Genomic DNA, 6,000 nt, shown 5'->3' with positions numbered 1-6,000 from the left:
TATAACTTGGATTGATGGCCAAATACCATTGACAGAGTTAATGATATTGGCCCAGAGCATCTCTTTAGTTTGTCTTAGTGGCCTCTACAATGTCAAATATTTCTCTAGGACTTTGATTTTCTCACCCATCCTTAGGGCTTTCTATGTTTCTTCTCTTTGCTAAATTTGGACAAGTTTACAGTCAGTTTCTAAACTTGCCACTTTCTCCTTTAATATTTTGAGCTCTATAGCTTGGATGGACATCTCCTCCATAGCTTTTAGTAGTTCTTTTGTTTTCTCAGTTGAAGTACCTGTTGTTGTAGTAGAATCAGTTGTAATTGGCAGTTCTGTGGCAGGTAGGGCTATAGGTGCCAATGATGCTGCCATTGTGGAAGGAACTATTGTTGTCACTATGGGGATGGCAGTTGTGGAAGTTGCGGCCAGGTCACTTTGCTTGGACTGAGTCAAAGTGTCCAAATCCTTCTCTATTTCTTTAAGTTGATCATTTAGCTTTAGGACTAGGTCCATAAGCTCTTCATGTCCTTTTTGTGCTTCAAGGACATCCATTGTTTGAGGGTGATGCAGCTAGGGAATTTTGAGCTGCTTCTTCAGTGTAGCAATGTCATCATTCTTCTTTTTAATTAGCTGCTCTGTTGCTTTCACATCTTTGGGATCATGCCCCAACTCTATCACTAAGTCCTCTAAGGACTTGATTCTAGTATCCTTGGCCCATGAGGAGGCCTTCTCCAACTGAAACTGAGCCAACATATTGTTTAAAGAGTTCTGCAATTGGTGGGATGCTATGAATTTCCTTGTCAATGTAGAATAAATCATTTCACCTATTTTATTATGTAGCTCAATCTAGTCAATGGGATGAATATCCCTTTCCAATACTTCAAAATCTACCTTCTTAAAATCTAATGTTGTTCTTGGTTGTTGAGTGGTTGGCTTGATGAAGGTCATCTGCATTTTCCCTTCTTTAACATCAAAGGCGGACATAAGCCTTGTTTGATTGGTAGGGGTCATTTTCAGATATTGTGCAGAGGTTTGGGCTTTCAGCCTCTCATTTCGAACCCTTATTTCTTTGTATCTCTCTTTGATGTCTTGGTATTTATCTCCTGGAATTCTGAAAGAGGATACCTCAACACTTTGCTGCCTTTCCAACATCTGAGTGTGTGATGTGGAAGGTTTTAGAGTGCCTCCAGATGGAGTGGTAAGCCTACTCCCATCTCTTTTTGTGTTTGTAACCTCAGTTGTCTCCTCTGTATATTCCTGTTCAAAGAGAGGATTGACACTTTGTCTCTTAGCCTAGCTTGTCTCTGCATAGGCTTGTTATGTTGCTCTTTTTGAAGTAGTGGCCCCTTCCCTGTTTCTCTTGAGGCTTTTCTCCTCATTTAGAGGAGTCTGCAAGACTCGGGGGTACTCATGGTGGCTTCTGACCTATCTATTTTCTCTGCTTACTGTAGTACTTCTGATTCTTCTGGTACCTTTGATAGGTCTGGTGCTTCTGGTTCTTTTGGCACCTGTGATCCTTCTGGCACCTGTAGGAAATAACCCTCATCAAGTTGTTTCTCTAAGTCAATCAATGTGTTTTCCACAGCAACTTCAGTACTATCCCTGCCCTCTAAAGTATTTTCCACCCATTGAAATTGGTTGGCATACTTTTCTATTTCAGGGATGCGGTGATGAATATAGGGAGCCAACCTTTTTTTCTGCCTTCTTTTGCAGATGAAATCCAAGGGACCTAATTGGTCTTTTATCTTGAGCTGGGCTTTCTTTTTGGCTTTAACAAAGTGTACCTCATCTGAATTTATTATCTGCCTGTAGTACTCTAGAGCAAATAACCTCATTGGGAGGTATTTAGGTAGTTTGTATGGGGCCAGCTCAGAGCCATAAATCCTTATCTTAGTGTGGATTTGGTACAAGTACCAATCACCCACTTTGGATTTTTTTGAGAGTTACAGGACCCTCTTTATATTTAAATTGATTCTTGGAGGAGGGCTTCCTATCAACATTGTCACAGTGGGATGTACAAATAGGTTTAGGTCTATGAAGTCTGTATATGAAAATGGGGAGTGATATTTATGGATCAATGGAGTCCAAAAAATCATTGATCTAGGTTTACCTTTTGTATCAAGCTTCTACAGGGTGAACGGAAACTTATATGACTGGAAATATAGAAAAAGGTCATACAAAACAGAGGAGTATTTGAATACTCATTGCTCATTCTGATAAATTGGTCATGCATCCTATTGGCTATAAACTTGGCATAATCATAAATAACAGCAGCAGCTTGTCTCGGAGTGTATATGGACATGAAAGCCACGATGATTTCATCTATATACTCACTGGTGCTATAAAGTAGGACACTAGATATCATTGCTACAATGTCCTGGTCAAATGGGGAAAATATGGTATACACATATTGAGGGCGTTCTTTAGGGGTATAATTTTCTTCTACAATGAAGGTTTGGATTATTTAGGCCAATATTGCAGGTTGAGCTTGGGAAATAAGTCCAACAGATCTCCAATGGAGAGGGGAGTCAAGTTTTGGCCAGGCTAGGTTTGTAGCATTTCATTGATTGATTCAGCAGTGACGGTGAAAAGTACGGTTTGGTTAGGGGATACCACTGCTCTTTTACTGGGGATATAATTTGCATGGAAGTAATGGACAATTTTTGGGAAAATTTTAACTTTAGGGAATTGGCACTTTGACAAATTGGACTCCCAAAAACCAATTTTATTAGCATGGTTCAGGTATTGGTATTTGTATCGGTAGTATAGTTTGAGAGGGGATTCATGGATAGAGGTGTTCTCTATCTAAAAATCCTTATCAGCCAGGGGGAGGTGGCCTAGTTCCAAATGAGGAGTGGAAATAGGTCTAACATCCATGGAAATTGGCGCAACCATTCTCAGTTCTTGCGGATTTGAGAGTGGGGGAGGTGATTTTCAGTTTTTTAGGGAAATGGTGGTTCAGTACAGAGTAGGTTTGAGTTGCTAGAGTTTCTTTAATTAATTTTTTACTTTAACTAATAAAACTCAGTATCTGGTTCTGAAATTAACAGGTTTCCCAGTGAATTATGGCTTAAATACCTAGAATTTAAGGAAAACTAGCTTTGAATAGGTTAGCTGGAAACTACGAACGATCGAAAATGTTTTGTGTGGGCTGGAAAGTGAACTTGGTGCTCTACGGCATATTTAGGGTGCAATTGGATGTAGGTTGACAACTTCGACATTCACAGGTGCATGCATGGAGGTTTACAATTGAAAAAATGATAAAAACAAATGATTTGGGGCTGTTTGGATTTAAGCACGAAATTCAATTTTGGTGGGTATAGGTGAACATTGGTCATTTGTCATGTAGTGGGGTGAATAGTTACCATTTTGGCATGTATCAGGTAGGTGGTAAGTGGTTTCCATCGCACCGCTTTTGGTCGTTCGATGGTATTGGGGGGAGGCTCCCCGATTCCATACATTGAACGACACGTAGCATCGGGGGCCTGACAGAAAAAAACTTTCTCGAGCGAGTAATGTTCGGACGTCAGACCCGCCCGAAATGGATAAGGGCCATCAGACGTGGAGAGAAGCAATCATATGGTGATCAGGCGAGGAAGTTGCGCGGAGGGTAGTGGGGGGCCCGACGGGCGCTTAACTGCGGCAGTTTTTGGATTAATGAGGGATTAAAGTGGGGTTAAGGCATTGGGGTCACTAGCAGATGGATTAATTGGGTTTTTTCTTAACTTAATCAAGGATCGAATAGTTAGTGGGTTTGTCGGGGTTTGGGTAGAAAATCATAGTTTATATAATTAAACTATGGTGGGGTTAATTTATATGTAGGAGTTAAATATATACGGGGAAGAAAGATTTTTGTTCGGGATTTAATAAATAAAAATTAGTAATTAATCAAATGAGTGTAAAGGGGCACAATGCCCTAAGTATATGATTTTTTATGTTTTAATGCTTTTCCCATAATAACATAAATACTTAGGATATGGTGTTTTTGTCGGTTTTTTATATGAAAATGATTTATGTGGGGCAATAAATTCTTTTCCTAGGTAAACGTATTTTAACCTTAGGAAAAGAGTATTTTTAAGAAAATGAGGGGGAATGAAAGGAGATGAATTGTTATGAGGGGGTTTTAGTACTTATTGCCTATAAGTCATTGAGTTGAGGGTCCGGTCCCTCCAAAAGTCAGGGAAATGCTCTTGGCCTCTTTGACTTAAGGTTTTTAAGTACATTGAACTTTGTTGTGGGAAATTAGTTAAGTAAAAGGTGAAATGAATGAGGGAAGTTAATTAATTACCTTTGATATCCATTTGCATGCTTGATTGTTCATTGATAGCTGAAACTTTTATGATGGAAAAGATGATAAACACACTTTTGTCTAATCAATCACCATACTTCTACAACCTTTCTTCTACTTACCCATCTACTCATCCTACCATTTTAACTTCTCTTTATTAGGGTGCATTTGAGCTAGAAAACCCTTATCAAACATTTTTTCTTTCTTTTTATAGTAGTAAACTAACTCAATCTAACCTTATTAGATCCAACGGCTCGGATTAAACAATTGAGCTCCTTTTATTTACTCTACCTTATCTAATTATCTGCCAAGGTTACATTTTTTGGCTAGATTTTTATTATCTATCTATAGACATGAAATTGAAAATGTGAAATATCCAAGATTAAACATTTTGACTGTCATAGATTGTGACAAGGATTACAAGCTGCACATAATCATTTTATTCTGCATAAAAGTAAAGTAGGAGTGGCATTTTGGCTTGCTCACTTTCATGGTCTTTTTTCTTTACTTGGGGTTCATATTTTTCATTGTTTTGGACCTTTTCTTATTCTTTTTGTCCTTTGATTTCTCTTTTAGGACATACCCTCTTTACATTTTTTAATTTTTTGAATATGGAAAACATTTGCATAAAGCAAAGGTATGTACATATTACAGGTTTAATCTCAATCATTCAAAAATTATGACGCCTATTGGTATAGGAACCTAACACATTTCAAGAATATTTTTACTTGCATCGATCTCCACATAAAGTTAAGCATAAGTGAAATGGCATAGTTTTACATATTCAGTATATATCTTTAAGTATGTGGAAGACACTTTCCCATGGATTTAAAGATAATATATGTCAAAGATGGAGTGTCAAATTTGGAGTTGAACTCAAAGTACCATTTTTGGTGACAACCATAATGAAGGCGCCAAATTTGAGAACCATGGAGTAATAAACAAACCTATTATTCCCAAAAACAAAGGTCTCTCCTCAAGAACTCTTTTTATTATCGTAATAATTAATATGTAATTTCAAAAAAATCCTCATTTAACAATAATTTAATAAATATACTTAAACTAATTAAATATTAAAATGATATCTTATTTAAAAAAAAAATTGAATATCACTGATAATTTAATTTATACCAGCCTAGATCCATCTTAACTATGGATCTCTCAAGCCAATTACAAATACTATTCATTATGATCAATCTCAAACTATTTTCTTCTACTATTCTTATTGTCACCCTTGTTAGTTTTGTCATATTTTCATATAGATTATATGAAAATAACATTTTAAGTCATAAACCATTTAAATATTTAGCTCGAGTTATTATCGTAAATATGATAACTTGTCCCTCTTGCTCTCCAATATTAATAGGTTGAATTACTATAACACAAAAATCAATGTACATTGTCAATAATGTTTTGTGCTTACACTGAAATCAATGCACAGTGTTAATTCAATCACTTTAAAATTTATGTACCATCATACAACCAATTACATCAAATCAAAAATCAACATCTACACTAAAATCAATGCATCTAATGCAAGCAATAAAACAAGAGAAAATAACTTCTACACTAAAATCAATGTGTCTAATTCAAGTAATCAAGTAGGATTGGAAAACAACATCTACACTTAAATCAATGCATCTAGTGCAAGTAAGGAAATAGGAATAGAAACCAACATCTACACTCAAATCAATGCATTTAGTGCAAGCAATCAAATA

The sequence above is a fragment of the Pinus tabuliformis genome, chromosome 7 (assembly GCF_031772625.1).
Source record: "Pinus tabuliformis cultivar Carrire ecotype Pingquan chromosome 7, CPIR1, whole genome shotgun sequence".
NCBI classification, from domain to species: domain Eukaryota; kingdom Viridiplantae; phylum Streptophyta; class Pinopsida; order Pinales; family Pinaceae; genus Pinus; species Pinus tabuliformis.
Note: the sequence above shows the minus strand (reverse complement) of the source record.